We start from the raw sequence: 18261 nt of genomic DNA on the forward strand, positions 1-18261 counted from the left end.
AAAAGGCACCAAGACACTTGCAACAATATTGTATCACACTGCTATTTGAGCACGGAGAGAAAGAGCTTTGAATAATTAAAATCAATTAAAAGGCTAAAGGATAGGGATTCTTCTTGTCTTCAGAGAACACTTTACAGCAGTAGGTAAATGTTTTCTTGCCTTACCCAATAATTATCTCTCTCAAACACACCTACCCACACACAATCTTGTGCAGCCACAGTCTCTCCTGGCTTAGATGTTGGAAGTTCTCAAGGTCAGTTATGTGAGTGCTGACACTGATGGCCAGAGCTCTCGCACAGCCCCGATGGGGGCTCCCAATGAAAGCAGCTCCAGCTGCCACAACCTGGACCCTGCTGAAGACCAAAACCTGTTCTCACAACTCTGTGCATTCAAATCCTTCTGGAAATATGTTGCTGCTAGCAGAGCTGGGCTCAAATTGACCCAAAAAAAATATATATTCTAACATCTTAGATGACAGCACTTTGTGTGTGTGCGTGTCTGGTTTCGATTCACGGGCTGGGATCAATGTGGTACAAGAGCACTTTCATCTCACCAAGCTGGAGTTCAGGAGATTAATGTCTATTATCTTGGGGAAAAAAAGAAATAAAATCACAACTAGCCCCTTGATCTGCTCCATCAGCTGATGTCTTCTCTGACTCAGGGCACCTCCACCTGAACGCCCACTGACCTCAGCAGTTCCTGGTGGTGATGCAGCTCCGTGAAGCAATCCCCAGTGGATTGCATTACCTGCTGATGAGGTGGCACTCCAAGCAGTGATGCAAACAGCGTCAGCTCTGAGGTTCTTTCTCCCTCTCCATCCCCCTTGGCATGCTCCTCTCCCTGCCATGTCCCTCTGCCTCTCCTGAGAGCCCCAAGCATTTGGCTTTCTCTGCTGCCTTATTCAAAAATCCCCATCACTTCCCATAGCATGAAATCCCTGGAACAGAAAGGAATGAATTGCTGGCTGACACATGCCCTGCAATAAAACAGCAGCTTGTGAATAAATACATAAAGAAGCCTTTGGGTCTGGGTTGGCTTCAGAATAGATCAGTTTATTTCTGCTGTGATTTGGGGAGTACAAATATCTTTACATTAGCAAACAGCACACGATGGGGTTTCTATCCCAGCAAGGAATGTGTGTGGATTAGGGAAAGGCCAGCTCCTACCTTGGCACTGCCCTTGGGGGGAAGAACAGTCCTGTATGGTCACACTCACCAGAAGATTATTGTAAGAGTTTAATGGTTAACTTCACCTTTGAAAGTTCTTGTTCCACATCAGAACCTTCTTGCCTCCTTCCCCGTTTCACTGACTAAATGGATTAATTGAAATTATGGAAATAATTTTGAAAAATACAGTGAACAAAATGACATCTTTGCTTTTGGGCGACAATATTTAAAATTTGAATTTTTCTGTGGTTTTCGCGGGGTAAAAAGTTTTGTTTGCAAGTTTATTTTTTATCTGCCAGCTGAAATCATATACATTTGAAAATGTATATATAGGGAGAGAAAAGCAGCAGAGCATTTCCAGGTGACCTGTTCTGTGGAAGGGGAAGCTCCTGTGCTGCCCAGTGGGTGCCAGTGTTGGTCACTGAGGGAAGGACGGAACCACACAGGTGAGTTGGGGATTCAGGTTTAGACTCAAAGGACTGGAAACAAGTCCATCCACTTCTGCCCTTGAGCCTGGCAAAAGTTGGATTTCTGTGCAGAGCACTGAGAGCCAACGAGTGAGAACACTCAGTATAAAGCAATTTAAAAGCATTAGCAAGAACATTTCCTCCATCTCTTTAAGAACACCCCTTAGCACCTGATCCAGAATTTCCTTGTGCATTCTTGGTTGTTTTAGGAAAGCATGTACACTCTTTTTTCCTTAATATTTTTAGCTGAGCTCCCTCAAGAAAGCACAGACAATGGCCTGTTCCTCCTCTCGAGGTTCCTGGATAGCAGCAGCGTGGAGCAGCTCTCTGTGGTTCAGATGTGTTTCAAACACGGGCCAATTGCCAGGGTTTCATTAAGTGAACAACATGTGAATGTAACCACATACAGAGCTGCTTCCATCCACGGAGCGCCCAGCGCCTCTGCACGAAAGCAGATGTTATGGAAACAGCCCAAGTCAAATAAGCAAGGCAAGATTACCTCCATAATGAGCTAAAAATTAGTTCTGCACCCTCTTGAAGGGATCAAAAAAAAAAAAAAAAAAAAAAAACAGAAAATCCCCACCTGTTTTCCTAAAATAAACAGTGCAAGTGGCACGGACGCACAGGCAGGTATCAGCAGGTGTAAAGCATTTTCTTTCTCAGTATCCCATACATATAGATTTCAAAGATAAATTCAGACTCAAGACTAAATATATCCTACTGAATCTAAATGGATATAAATTACTTCTTCCAGCATAAAAAGCATACCAAATAAGCTTCTGAATTTCTTTGCTTCTTAGACCCTGATTTATTATCTGGCTACAGGGAAATGCTGTCATCACTGACATGTTTAGACAGATTAACACAAACTGATTATAGTCTATAAAATCATTAAGTTTGAAATACCTTTATTTTGCTTATTTTTTTATTAAAAAAATATCTTTGACATATGCATAGCACCCAGTGTATGTTATCCTTTGCCTACACAGGGTATTCCCTCCACTTTTAATGCAGAAATCTTAAACACACACTTTTTCCTCTATCTCTGCCCAAAAATACTTTTTCTCCCATCACTGCACATCACTGTCCAACAGCCATGTGCTCTCAGTGGTGGTGAAGGAAAAGGACTGGCCATGGTGGCAATCAGCATTTTAATTGCTAATTCCTTGCTCACAATTAATCTGAAACCAATGTTACTCTCATCATCACCATTGTTCCAGGTCTAAGCCCAGGCTTTCCTTTTTTGCAGTGGGGAAAATGAAGTGGATTACTGGGAAGAGGAGGCAGCCAAAATGCGAATCAGTGCTACTGGGCAAGAAGCCTAGGGGATTTCCCCACTTTCTCCCAATTTTCTATCCCCTCTGAGCTTACTGATAAGGTACAAGAAGAGGAATTTTAAAGGGAAGTCCCTTCCTGGTGGTTCTCTGCCCACACAGACATATTCTTCCTCTCACCACCTCTTTCTCCACAGTGCTCCGTCCAAGAAAAATGGGAGGGGAAAACAGGGAAGGGGAGCAATGTAACTAGTTTCAAAGAAAAACTTTTTTCCTCATCAGCAGAGCTGAAAGGCTTTGAAAAAGCCTTGCTTTCTGCACAACACGAACAGCTACATAAACTTCTTTCTCTTCCCTTCTCTTTCTCCCAGGAGGAGGGTAGAACCTGAGAGATTTTTTATAGTTCTTCATTACTTCAAAATGAACACTTTAATTCAAATTTCAGCACAGTTTTGCTCTTTTTCTTTTTTTTTTTTTTTTCTTTTTGTAAATGAGCCATTGAATGAAAGGACTACTTTATCCATTTTTTGTCTAAACATTTTTGGGGGTGGAGTGATCATTAAAATATACAGATACATGAGTCCTTGCAGTTTGCAATTTGGCTTACATTGAGTAATAGTTATTTGTCTGAGTTAAATTAATGTTGATGGATTTCTTTCATATTTCTTCCTCACTCTGAATAAGATTTACTGAATGTAGCTTTTAAATGTCATTACATATGTGGCGCTAATTCACATCTGCATTTTTGTGCTGGGAGGGGTAACCTATTTTCTGCTTCCACTCTCACTAGCTGGGCTCACATGTTTCAGGGGCTAGTTCTGCCATTCACTGCTTTCAAAGAGCCCTGATTGGCTTCAGTGGGAGTTAAAAGCACTTCAGGGCTTTAAGAAAGAGGTCTGATCAGTTTTTAAAGTGTTCAAAGCTGAATGGATTTAACTATTATCCATGAGTTTTCAGAAGTTTCTTTCAGTGACAATATGAACCTCAGTGCACTTAGTGCGATTTTTTTAAAAAAAGGATTTGGTATATTGTGGCAATAACTGCAGAGCAAATGCTGCCTACAAGGAGTCAAAATCAGTTGTTCATCCAGCAGAAAGTCTCAGTCCGTCGATGTCGTGTGGGAAGGCTTGGCTGGGAGACCTCAGCACAGCCAGGAATGTTGGCTCATGGCAGGCTGGGACTTGGAGCTTAGACAATGCTGATTAAAGCCTGTGACAAATTTATGTCATCTGCTCAAACCACAGACTGCCCTTGGGACCACCCTGGTCCATCGAGGCTGCCGTGCTGTTCCCCTTCAGCCCTTGCCCTCACCATTCCATCTGTGCTGCTTCATCTCAGTTTTGCCACAGCTCCATAGAGAATACAACACCTGCTGACATGGACCTAGCTGGAGTCTGTCTGTCCCCTGAAAATATGTCTGAAAAATACAAAGGGTGTTTGACAAAGCACCTTGGAGTTGGGGTTTTGAGGCGCAGCGAGCGCATTCCTCCATGTTCCCGCATCGCCCGTGTGACCCATCCCAACACCCAAACATAAGAACTTCTCCGAGCTTAAGCACCTGCAGAAGGGCTGGCATATGGTGAAGTGCTCGACTGAAATGGGGCAACCATGGGAGGAACAGCCCTTGGAGTCCAAAACTTAGCTAATGGAAATTGGAATGGCGCCACTGATTACAAGGGACTCTCCTAATTAGTGGCAAGGAGAGAGACGGAGCTTTCTGAGGCACAAAACACAGCGCAGCAGAACGTCCCAGCAGAACTCAGCAGCCCTGACTCTGACCTTTAAAATCATATTCCTTCGGTAAGCTCAGTTACAATGCTAAAGTGCTCTTAAAGAGATACAGTGAGTACTGAGGCTTACAAGAGTGTTTATATAAAACATATATATCTATCAAAGTGACAGCTGACTTTTAGTTAATCCTTGATAATTATGTTTCCTTGAGAATATTATGGAATGTCTGGTTTGAGAAAAAAAAACACATAACCATGTTGATTTGTGGCAGAATTATGCATGCGTATGGCTTTGCACGTGAAGCTGATCAATATGTGTCATTAGTGTCTACATACATAATTTTTATGGCTCTTTTTAATAGGGTTTGCTTTATGTTTTATTTTGAGATTGCTAATGAAAGACAGCTATTTATTTAGAGGTCAGCATTAAGCTTGTTGTGATGAAATATGTATTTACTTTCTTTGTACTTGATAAGAATAATGCATGTACGCTTATTATGTCGGCAGCATAAGATTTATGATCTCCACCACTATTAATGTCTTGGCTTTTCAGTGCTTGGATTTTGTAAATGAGCTGATAAGTAGATACACTGCTGTTACTTAGCAACCTTAATTGAAATTTTTAAACAAAATACTTTCATTTTGGAATTTCCCAGGTAATTTTTTTTGGCACTCCTCTATGTGTTTACTTTCTCTTTTCCTCCGTTTGTTACAAGAAGATATCTCAGTTGTTTTTTCCTCCCCTTTTTGTAATTAAAAGAAAACAGGAGAGGTGACAAGGAAAGCAACTTTCAGACAGTGATCCACAGCTTCTCCTTCACTCCTGACGTTTTCCCTGGCATGCGTCAGCAACGCTTTTACGAGAAAATTGCGTCGTCCTCTCGCCACGACCTCTTCGCAAGTTTTCAGCAGCACATAAACCTGCTGCGAAGTTTATGGAAGGCCTGTTGCAGGCAGGCTGCTGCCCAGGAGCAGGGACAGGCAGGGCGTGCAGGGGCTCCAAAGGGGGACAAGCAGCACCTGGGTGACCCCACAGCCGCTGTGGCTGCCCGTCACCAGCCCCATGTGCAGCCCTGACCACAGCAGCTCCTCACTCCCCAGCAAGGGCACCCTCTCACCTGACCCTGTTTCCAGAAGCGCTGTTGTTGTTGTTGTCAATGCTTCTCAAATGATTTCTTGCTTATTTCTTTTTTTTAGCAATAGGGGTCCATGGCAGCTGCCAGGCTGTCCTGAAGTGCCTGTGAAAGCCCACCTGTAATGCAAAGTTAAATGTTAAGTCACAGATCAGGCTCTCTGCTTTCCTGTTAGAAAAACAAACAAACAAAGAAATATCCCTGTGCTCCCATCTTAGTACTGAGATTGATTTTTCTTTATAGTTTCTATAATTGTCTGAGTATTCAGGTGCCATATGAAAGACCATACCCTGTAATCATGGCACTTATCCTTCAACAATTATTCGTCCTCTTCCTCCTTGAGCTCTTTCTGGGGGCATAATGTTCAGGGGTGAGAGACCTGAATCAGTTTAATCCCTCTGTCTTTTTTCTCTGTGCTTTGGTGCATTCAATACTTTTGTCAGATGTAATTATATCTGGGTAATGAGGAGATGAGTTCTGAGCCGAAGTGAAATAGTTACAAGGTGTGTGAGCTTGTCCCACACACAGAGACAGGAATTACAGGCTGAGGAATAAAAGTTTTCCTTGTCAGTGTGATCTGAGAGGTGTCAGAGGAGTAGCAGCTACCAAGAACAGAACAAGCCAGGGCTGATTCAGCCTGGCTCCATACACACATGGCAGAAAGCACCTGGATCCTAACATTTGTTTAGAAAAAAGCTATTAAAAAAGAAAAAAAAAAAAAAAAAAAAAAAAAAAAAAAAAAAAAAAAAGGAGTACAGCATATAGATTCTTAAAAAAAAAAAGGTTATTTTTAGAAAAGGCCCCAGATTAGTAAGATCATCCACATTGCATTTATTTAAGAAACCATTCCAGTAAACTCAGAAGGGGCTGGGATATATTGTCTGAATACTCCAATTGCCCATCTCACCCCAAAAGTGCCTCCAGGACACTGAGGTTGCACCAAAGGCAACTGAGAGCAGAGCCACTCCATCCAAGTGAGCACCAGGCTGGCTTTTATAGCTGTTTTTTTATTTTATTTGCTGTTTTATGTGAATTCTGCTGAAGGGAAAAGGGTGTGGAGGTTTCAGAGCTGGAGCTCCAAAAGGTGTAGCATCCAGCAGCTGCTCAGGAAATATCAGAAATGCCCACGTCACCGGGCTGGGAAGGGCAGCAGAGAGAAGCACAAAAGCCACTACATATTCACTGCAGCCAAAGGTGTTTCCTTTAGCTCCTCTTTTCTGAATGTGAAGGGAAGAGCTGGAAGGACCAGCCACAACAGCTGAGCTGGCAGCACCACGGTCATTTCAGGAGAAGCTCTTGCACAGGGGAAAGGCAGCACTGACCTTCCAGCACAGGAGATGCACACTGACACCCCACCCCGGTGGGCTTGGAGGGGAAGCAGCATCTCTGTGGGGCTGGCACCCTGCCTGGAGCACACACAGCTCTGGAGTCCTCCATTGCCCTTTCCTGAGGCTTTCCAGGGGTCCTGATGATGCAATTGTGTGAATATCCAGTATTTTGCTCATTTAGCAATTAAAGTAATTTTTCACTTCAGGGTGGCTTTAGCAGGTCATGTCCTGCCCCTCCCCAGCAGAGCAAAAGTGAAGGGATTAACTAAAGGAGGGGAAAATCTTCAGTGTGATATGACACCTGACCTGTCACCCCCACCACTGCTGCTGGCATGGGCTGGAATTGTGGCTGAACAGCACTAGAAGAATACAAATGGTAAAAAATAAAAGTTTCACTTGAAATCAAAACTTGCAACATCTTCAGAAATCAATAACAACAAAAAATGTGTGGATATTCATCTAATTGATTTCACATCCACTTTATTTCACAGAAAACACATATTTCTCTCAAACCCTCTTTTGTCCCCACCCCTAAACACCTCACTCAACTGAAATCTTCAACCTACTTTGACTCCTATTCTCTTAATTGGGGTAAATGTGGAAAATACAGTTTTATTAGGAGGTCTCTCAGCAGCATCTACGTCACTCATTGCAGTGAGTTCCCCAGAGTGTGCTGAAGCATGTAGGTACTGGGATAGAAGAAAGTTTTATGAAAAAGTAGTTGTTTTTCCCAGCTGGCTTCACCCAAGTGCTGCCAAAATAAAGCTCCTCACTCACACACCTTGGCTGTTTGCCTGCACAAGGTCTCCAAAATATCCAGCGGGTGGAGAACAGGGGCTTTTCCTTTCCCTACCAGCTGACCTGTCATGGACCAACCACTCCAGTTTGAAGCTATTTTTAATTCCAAAGGCAATCCAGATGATGACATCATTATTGTGGGAGCAATGCCACACAGGCCACCTGCTGAGACAGCTGAGAAAAAGCCAGGGCAGTCCTCCAGAACACTGCCAGCATGGGAACACCCCAGGGCAGCTGCACGGGGCACATCCTGGCTGTGTATGAGCACCCATGGCCTGCAGCCTTCTCTGCCCACAGAGATGCCACCCCCCATTTTTTAGCAAGTCTATTTGGCTTTAATTTTTTTCTTTTGTTTAGACATTTCCAAAGGGTCTGCTCCAGCCTCAACACACAGGCAGCCTGCAGCCTGTGCCCCCAAAAGCCATGGGAGGTGCTCCACTGGCCTTAACGAGGTTGCAGCTGCTCACCCATTATCCTAGCCACAGCTAGGTCACTTCAAAAGCAAGATTGCAGGGCAGAGGTGATATTTCTCTGCAGTGCCGGACTCTAGAAAAGCAGGTGCCTCCTTGTTATATTACTCTGTTGGAAATGTTTATGGCAGCATTTGAGGGAAGGGAGGCTTCAGGTTCCCAGTTACTGGGAGCTGGTTTTGGTCCTACAAGCTCATGGCCTGAGGGTGCATCCAGAGCAAAATGATCAGAAAGAAAAAAAAAAACAAAAAAAAAAACAGGAGAGGGAGTTTTTTAAAAAGTTTCAGTAGATTTAAATGTACTTCATTTTACCTCAAAAGTGAGCAGTTCTGATCAGGCTTAATAAAGCCCCTTGAGACCAAGGATGTGGTAAATACAAACCAGAAAACAATGGGCTCTGTGGCTTCTTGGTCAGTACCAGCACCTGTGGTCCCATCACACAGCTTGGCCTGTGAGAAGACACAAGAGAACACACGTGGTGTGTCTTCACTCACTGAGGAGTATTTAGGTGTCACTGTATAAAAACCTGAATTAAAATGGATTATGATTCAGGGACAACAAAACTCCAGTAACATGAAGAGGATTTTCTGCCCATGTCCCAGCAGCAGGACATGGTTGGATTGTGTTGCTTCTGGGCTTCTCTTCCCTTCTTCTCCTCTTCCCTCCAGCCTCCCAAGGTTGATGGGCCTCCCTACTAAGTCTCAGACACACTGCTCAGACTCCTCACATCACCAGCCATGGACACCAAATGAAAGGTATATTGTTTATGTAGGGACAGAGGATCTAAGAAGGATGTTGGCCCCTTTCCCAAACTGGATGAAGTGAGGGAAAATTCATCCCATCTCTCCAATGGGCTTTGCAAAAGCCTCTGATGAGCACAGACTGGGGCCTGATCCTGCCTGCTCCCTGATCTGACCTGTCAAGGGCTTGATGTGCAGGCACTTTGCTTTTCCTGGAGTGTGCAAGGGAGGATATGAAAGAGGATGTTACACAGGACAATAAATTTGTCTCTTGGCATCCTGCTTTGATAAGAGGAGGAAAATAAAAAAAACAAAACACAACACCATAACTAGCATTTTCAGGATAAACTGCCTGGCAACAGTTCTAAAAAGAGGAGGAAAGAACCCAAATGGCTCATTACAATTAGGTAAAAGAATTTAAAACCACACATCCTCAGAGCCAGTGAAAGCCCAAGTGCTGTGGAATGGCCCATCCCTCCAGTGGGATAAAACCCTGAATGATGCTGTGGTGTCCTGGCAGCACAAACAACAGTAATTTGGGTGTCCTGGCCGTTGGAAGCCTCTGATCTGGCTGCTGGTTTCCAGGAGAGAAAGTGGCCCTGCCCTGGGTCAGTGCACTGCCTGGGCAGCCGCCCTGTGCCCCTGTCACTGCCACTCAGCAGAGCTGGAGCGGTGGCTGGTGGGGTGGGAGCAGGAGGGCTCAGACGTGTCCCACAGTTGGTGTGCAGGGCTCTGGAGGAGCAGGGCACTGGGGGAGAATTCCATTCCTGCAGGGAGGTCACTGCTTCTGCTCTGGGTGCTTTGAAGGCAGCGAGGGGCTGGCAGAGCCCGTGGGCACAGCCAGGGTGTGCAGGAGAGCCCCGAAGGCTCTGCTGATCCTCTGAGTCACCACCCTGCCTCCTCCTCCTCCTCCTCTTCCTCCTCACCTGAGGAGAAGGAGCACCCTTGGCTTTCCAGGTCACTCTGATCAGGCAGTGCCCACATCACGCCAGCTCTGCCAGTGCCTGCAGTGCCACAGCTCACCCTGCTCGGGGCTGGGCACCGGTGACTCCGCTTTGTCACTTGGCTTTCACCTGCAGAAGCCAAAAGCATTAGTAACCCACGGCAGGGAGCACAGAGCAATCATCTTGCTTGGGCAACACACAGGTCTACACCAAACACCAGTGTCTGAGCTTGCACGGGGTGTCTCACCTGGTTACCAAAAGCAGAGAGCAATCCTGCATTCAAACACCCCAAACAAACAAACACCACCTTTCTGTGGGGCTTTGTAGGTGAGCTACAAGCCAACAGCAATACCCACGGCCAGCTGGACAGCAGTGTTAAAGAGTTTTGTTTTAAATATTAACTGCTGAATTTAAAGCTCACCAGGCTGCTTCTATTAGGTTGGACTCAAAATAATCATGGGAATGAAAATAATTGGGCTGCAGGTTGCAGCAACTGTTAGGAAATAGTGGCAGGACAGTGAAAGATATGTTGAAAAGAAGAATTTCTGTATGAGGCCTATGGCATTGAAAAAATTACTGGTTAATCATATGCTAATCAAAACATCACAGAGAGTAAAAATTTCATATGGAGAGGTAACAGGGAAACCATACTTAACTAAATAAGGATCAACCACTTCTGACTTTGTGGAAGTCAGAAACAAATCCTGAAGTGACTGAATGAATAAAGAGCAACTGTTTCCATTTATACTGCCTGAGCATGTTATTTGTTTTCAGGAAAAAAAAAGGGGTTAGGTTAATGCAAAACCTAAAAAAAAAGCAATTTACATAGCTTTTACATGCTTGAAAATAGACTGAAATAAATGTTTTCTTGTTCAGAAAAAGCAAAAGAAAATGCTGTCTGCTCTGTGTCTGAGCTGTCCATCCAACATCCTGGGATGATTAACCAGGTCCACACCTTTCACAACAGAAAACAGCAGCATTCCCTGCCCTACGCTCCCTTTCTCCCTCCCCAGCAAGATCATATCATCAAAGCTCCACTGAAATATTGTTTTCCAGGGATTCCACAGGCAAGCTGGTCCTAGAGGTAAAGTGCAGGATAGGGACATATGGAAATTCAGAGCATTTCACTCCCCAGGCTCCACTGCAGAAGCTGAATCTGTCACTTGCAGGGGGTCTCATTGCACCCCCAATGGCACTGCTGGCACACTTGGCATTGCCCTGCAGTTTCTGCTGGAGTTACCATCACATCCCCCAGGAAATGCTCAGGCAATTTTTCCAGTATTTTATTGCTGATCCTTGTCAGTTCCAAGTAGCAACAAGGAGCCCAGGTGAGTCCTCCCAGGTCCTGCGAGGAGCCTGTCAAGGGCTTCGTCATCTGTGGGTTGAGCGAACGCTTGTGGGGACACCTGGCAGCTCCTCATAACCAGACTGGAAAAGTACAAACCTGAGATCTGTCACCTCTACCCTGCTGAGTGTCTAATTATCTGCCCAGGTATTGCAGGGCCCTGCTGGGTGTCCTGGCAAGCCTGCGAGACGTCTGCTCCTCCACGGCTGCTCCGGCTGCAGGCTCCCAGGCAGCGGGGTTGTGTAACGCAGTAAAAGCCATCCCAGAACAGCGTGTGTCCCATACACCTGGGCTGGTTTGCAAAACAGGTGTGTTTTTGGCTGGGCAGGGTGGGTCCGGCTGCACCTCGCACGTCGGGTGGCATCAAAGGAGGCCCAGGGTTGAAAGTGGGTGAAGGAGACAAAAGGCAGGGTTGGGAGGGAAGCTTGGGTGGAGGAGGAGAAGCGGGAGAGGTGGCGGATGAGAGGCTGGAGTGTGGGCCGTGGTTACGCTGCAACAGCGCCGAGGGAATTACCTGGGAGGAGAGAGGGGAAGAGCTGTGCCAGAGCAGGAGCGTTTACTGGGAGCAGAGCATGAATGTGCCACCCGTGCCCTGGGTGTGCTCAGGCACCCGCAGCCTGACTCTCCATCAATGGGGGATTCCCTGAGCTTAGAGGTGCCCAAAGCACATCAGAGCCCTACACCTCCCACCTCCCAGACTCTCCCCAAAACTCATTTTTCAGCTTTTTTCCCCAGACTCAATTTCCCTGGACGTGCTCTTTGGGAAAGGCAGCAGCTCTCCATCCTTTTTGATGCAACAGAGGCAGCCCGAGTGTGGATGGGGCAGAACTGGGACCTGTCAGGGTGTGAGACGTTGGCAGGAGGCAATGAAGGAAGGATTCAAGGGCTGGCACTGCCTGCTGCCACCCCAAGAGGAAAAGGAGCTCTTCCACACACAGCATATCCCATCACCCCAACACTGACTTGTCCAGACCAGTCGGTGGCCTCTGTACAGCAATTAAACTTTGCTGGAATGGTAAAGTCAGTCTCTATAAATCCAGATCCAACCGAGTATTTTTTATGATGGAGGCCACAGCTTAATATAATTAACTGTGACTTACACGCTGGTTACTCTGGTGTGATGTCAGCTTCTCCACACTGTTTATTTTAATTAAAGCAGAAATTGTAGGTCTTGAGTGCTGGTAATTACAGCCCATGGACTCAATTTGCCAAAGCCCCTAATTAACCTGTTATGTGTCTACCTGACTTGAGGTGTTAGTTGAAACATGACTGGTGCAGTGGCATTATGTTGTCTGCAGTGATGGAAATACAGTAGGAAGACATGACAGGCTCTGTGATGGAGGATCCATATTTTAAGCTATTCTGCATGACATTCCTTTCACTTTTATGTAGATTACCAGTTTCCTACATGAGACTTTGTATGTGATAGACTAGCTGAGAAAATGGATTTGATGAGGAGTAGCCCTTTTGCAGAATAATTGTCTCTTGTAAATGCTCAGGAGGGTTTGTAAATCTGGTACTTTTGTGGTGGCAGATTGCAGCAGGACACGGTGTGCTCCTGTAAGGATGTCCTTCCCTCTGGAGGAAGGCCGGTCATCTTTCACCTTAATGCTTACAAATACTTCTGCCTGTCCTTGTCAGCTCCCTCTGCCTCAAGACACTTTAAAATGCAAGTACTTCTCTTCCCCGTTCAGCCACAAACTCCTGTCATTCCAATTCCTCTAATTTCCCATCTCATGCCTGCTGTCATGTTCATGGTTTTCATCCCCCCATAAAGGCTTTTTTCCTTGAGCCCATATCTCCATAGCTATTTTAATTTCTCCTTTCTAGACCTGTGTGGACCAGCCAGATGTTTCACCACCAGTGCAGGAGGGAGTCCTGCCATTGCCCACAGTGGCCAGGATCAGAGAGAGAGACGCGCTCCTTGGCTTCTTCTGAACCCAAAAACCACAGCTGTCCAAAAGCTTGGAGCTGCACTGAGTACAAAGAGCATTAATTTAACCTGTAAAATAAATGCTTCCAAGTGGAGAGGCTTTGCACAGATCAGCCTCTACATAATTTGAGCCCATGGTTTTGAGGCAAAATCTACAACAGGTACAAATTAGGTAGCTTTCTGCTTAGATTTGCCATTTCACTGTCTTTTGTCATAAATTTTCCCTCCTTGCAAATTTCTGTCCCTCTCATGCAGTGATTTTGCAGTAAACCTGCACCTGAATGATTATTGCAACAATGCAAAGGTATGTGCAGGACCAATACCTAATGCAGTTTCTTGTAGGCCTCTATGTACCCACCCATCTTCAAAAATCTTTGGTTTGGGGTGAAAAGTCTCCTCTATTCTTGAACTACTAAAAGAAAGCAGTCTGCTCACAAATGTGAGCCATGGTGCTGACTTTTAATTGGATGACAAAAAAAAAGAGAATGCAAGAATTTAATTTATGGGTCATATATTTGAAAAGCGAAGATACTCTAAGTCCAGTTTATACTAGAGAGATAAAGACGTGAAATTCCATAGGCTGTTCTTCCCTTCAGTTCTTAACCATTTTAAGCACTTTGTTTACTGCAGATTTCCCATGCATTTTGTGGGGAGGGGGAGTGTATTCCATGTAACCTGTCATCATTCAAAGCTGTATTAGTCCATTAGTCCATGAGAGGAGAGCCGGGGAAGGAGAAGGGGGTGGAGGGAAAGGTACACTTGTGTGCACGATACGTGTTAGCCAACATCCCACAACACATTAATCTTCACCGGTGAGGAGAGACAGGCCAGCTCCTTGGGGCTCCACCACTGTAACCCTCTCCTCCTCATTCATGAAGATAAATGCCCTTGGAGCGATCAGCCATCATGTTCTCTTTATGCATGTGCCAGATGTTGTCTTGCAAGTCAGCCAGAGAGAAACCCTCTCCACGGCGAGCAAAGAGGAGCCAGCAGCAGCAACCTCCCCACAGGTGTGCCTTCCACCCTTCTGTCCAACCTCCTCCATCCCCTGTGCTCCTGTGCCATGAGCTGGCAGGTCATCCATCCTCACCTGCTGGGTGGAGCCGGGCTGGGGGAGCCCCATTGCCATGGAGATTGCTGCTGCTTCCCCATAAGGTGTAAATGACAGGGTTTTCCTAAATCCATTGCCCAGGAGCATCTCACGCAAGGCTGATGAGGAAACAGTGAAGAATAAAATGGGTGTGGAGTTTTCTGGGGCTTGAGGAACAAGCTGTGACAGTGCATTGCCTGGCACGGTCTTGTGCTTGCTTTCCCTCTTCCTCCCTTCCAGAGGTTGGACTCTGCTGACCTCAGATAACCCAGCCAAGTGCCCAGTGCCACATTATCCACACTAATTGTGGAAGATGCCAAAAAGAGGTTTTCCAGCCTGTGAGGCTGTTCAGAGGCAGGGGCTGATTTAGAGCACACTTACACTGATTTCCTCTGCCCTCTTTCTCTCCTTGTCAGCCCCATGGACTCAGTTCCCACTGACTTTGACACATCAATGGCCAAAGCAGGGAAGCAAATCCTGTGGATGGAGTCCCAGAGCCAGCTGTGGGGCTGGACTACCTCAGCTCCTGCAAGTCTGAACAGAGCCTGATCTTTGCCTCCTATCGGTCACTGCCTCCTCCCACCCTGAGACTCTGAATTCCCAGCAAGGGCAGCCTAATCCAAGATAAAACATAGAATTAAAGAGAGATTAAGTTTGTTTCAACAGCAAACTCCAAACTGTTGGTAATAGGCATGAGTCTTCTTGTACAGAAGGAGTGGAATCTCTTTTCCTTTGAAAGACAACAGCCAAGTTCCCATCCAGGCCCTCCAGAATCTTGGCGTATATTATTTCATATATTAGAAATTATTCTAGGTAATTATACTGCTGTTGAATTAAGGGAGAGACACAAAATGTAACACTAAGTATTTTTATTATTATTATCACTGACAGTTGCAAGGTTCTCACTAGAATGGGAAGCTCAGAGTACCTTAAGTTGACATAAACAAAAGAAAGACCCATGGGATCTCAGCGTTATTTTATGTCTTGAAGAAATACCCAGGAAACACAATTAGCAGAATGCAGTTGGATCATTTATAACAGAAAACCCAGCAGATTCATTAAAGCGGCCGGTTGCAGCTGTTGGCAGCACACAGGGTTAACTGAAGGCTTTCTCCTGCAGTGCTGTGGGACACACAGGATGGTGTGTTAATCTTCCCAGGATATGCATGGAAATGGCTGGGCAGGTCTTCATGAACTGGATCAATCAGAGGGCAGCCTGGGAGCTGGCTGCTCCATTTGGCTGCCGTTCAGAAGCACACATGCCAGGGAGGGATAGCTCCATCCTGAGCTGCTGTGTATCAGTGCATCAGCTTGTAGACATGTGCTAGACAGCTTGAGGAGGAGACTGCCATGAATCAGCCATGTGAAAGGGCTTGTGTTTTCTAAACGAGAGCAAACTGCTCCAGGCTCAGATTTTGGCCTCTGGTTCAGAAGACCAGAAATATGTATTCTTCACATTTATCTCTGAGCCCCGCTGTTTTCCCACAGATCTCCCCACCTGCATGTGCAAGTGCCCAGGCTGGTACCTCCTCCTGGTTGGGCAATTGGGTCAGTAACACCATTGCTCAATCACAGAGCTCCACTGCACTCACCTAGACCAGTAGGAGCTCTGGGATCCCTGCAGTCAGGAGGCTCAAACAGCTCTAGGTTACAGGTCAGGAGTCAACACACCAGGACATTTAGGCTGCAAGATCATGGCAGCAGGGACCGTTGCTTTGTTCTGTGTTTGGATAGTGTCCTGCCCATGGGGCCATGGCTCCAGGTTAGGGCCCTGCAATGCCACACTAATACAGTGAAATTAAATAATAAATTAGCAGCAATAGCCATAGTAATTAGCACTTGCTTTGACTTGTTGCCACGGACCCACCAGCCACAAACATTAGTCAGGGTTTGTGATCATGTCTTCCAAACTGCAACTGCTTGCAAAACACCTACAGTCTCTTCACACATGGAAAAGGGGGAACAAGTCAGAAGAACAGTTGTCTGCAACAGATCTCATCACCCAGATCCTTCTGGGTTGGCAGTGTTTTCCTCTAGCTGTAAAAAGTCTCTCCCCACTCTGGTTCCATCAGGTGCCTGAGTACTGATCTCTGCCAGGTGAGGTCCTGCACTGCATCTCCTGTGGGGAAGAAGAGGAGGGATGATGTTCAGCTGGATTTCTTCTGTCTGTCATTGAGTATCAGTCACAGCATGAGTTAAAATAGGGGCAAAATAGGATAAATGAAAGGGAGTGATTGAGAAGATGTGGGCGATGTGACAGACAAGCAAGCTCCTTGCATGTTGATGAGAATGGCATTATCCAGGCAATGGTTGATTTCTTTTTGTCTTTTTTAAAGGGGCAGCATCATTGAGAAGGCTGGATTTTTTAAGGGATAATAGTTATGTTGCAAAAAAATCCCATGTCTTCCCAGAGAATCAATTTTACATTCACTTAGCCAAAAAAAAAAAAAAAAAAAAAAAAAAAAAAGAAAAATATAAGGCAAATTAAAACAACAATTTCAAAAGAAATCCAGTACAGGACAGGAAACCTTCATAGCAGTTGTCAGCCAAACACATAAAAAATGAGTCTGTGAAAAATGGGAACCCGTTGTGAAACAAGCTGATATTTCAGTGAGGTTTTAACAATCCACAGCATCACAAAAATGGAAAATCTGCCAGCACTCCAGAACTACATGTGAGAAAGGCTCTTGCAGCCTCTGTGTTCATCTTTCATCAGAGGTGCTTGCTAATGCCATCACACTGTTCTGCTTTTACAGCCTATGCTTTGTACACATGCATTATTCCCAGGCATTTACTGCAGCCCTGCAATTTGGGGAAGTACAGAACATGGAGATCCATAGAGGGAAAATGCGTAGATGGATTTGAAAGCAATCCTTGCTGAAGGAGCCTTAAGGCCTAGGTGTGTTTAAAACCTTGACAAAGTTACAGAAAGATGAAAGAGAAGGCGCAGGAAAACATGTAATTAAAGTAGCGTGATGTTACTGTGCACTTATAAACTCAGAATGAATATGGAGAGTTTTATCACAAGAGGTGCAGCTCTGCTGTCACCAACATTCCCACACAGAGGTCATTCAGGCATGGAAAGGCCCAAAAAAAGACATCAAAACTGCTTCTAAACAAGGCACAAGTCGAAGAGGAGTCCCATCAAAGATAGTTTGGAAAGAGTAACAATAATGAGCAATTTGGTTATGAAACAGAATGCTCTGGAGGCAGTTTAAGGAAGGCAGTCCAGGTCAAAGTTGTTGTGATGGGAAAGAACTTTTAAACTGCTCCAGGTTTAAGGGGACCCAATGTTCCTTCTGATGGAGGAATCAGTTCCAGCTGGAGATGGGCCAGTTTAGGATCTACCAAAAGATACCAACTGAAATTCCAAGGGAGGATAGGAACTGGTAGGTATGATTAGATTTCTCATGCATTTTATCTATGATCTTGATAGTGAGAGCAACCCAAACCAGATAACTGTGATGTAGATAGAAGCAGCCATCCCACAAGCATTTAGGGGCAATTCCTCGATTCAGGGTTCTAGTGTGAATTGTAGTAACAATCAGTGAGAGAGAACAGCATGAATCAGGGTGATGTTCACAAAGTCATGGTGTTAAACACAGTTACTGCTGTTACCAGAGTGAGGATCTGCTCTGTAGCATGTTGGAAGGAACCCAGTACGTATCACAAGCTGTCCTGTACTCCACTGGTACTACAGGGAGTTAATTCTCTCATAAGCCAGGAGCAGCAGTGTGGCATTAGAGTGCCCATAAGGAGGGAAAGTGAAAATAATGTTGATCCAGCAGTGAGACAAGCTGCAGCTCTCTGTGCAGAAAAGAGTGCACCTCACGGTCCTGCAGG

This window comes from Vidua macroura, chromosome 17 (genome assembly GCF_024509145.1).
Source record: "Vidua macroura isolate BioBank_ID:100142 chromosome 17, ASM2450914v1, whole genome shotgun sequence".
Taxonomy (NCBI): domain Eukaryota; kingdom Metazoa; phylum Chordata; class Aves; order Passeriformes; family Viduidae; genus Vidua; species Vidua macroura.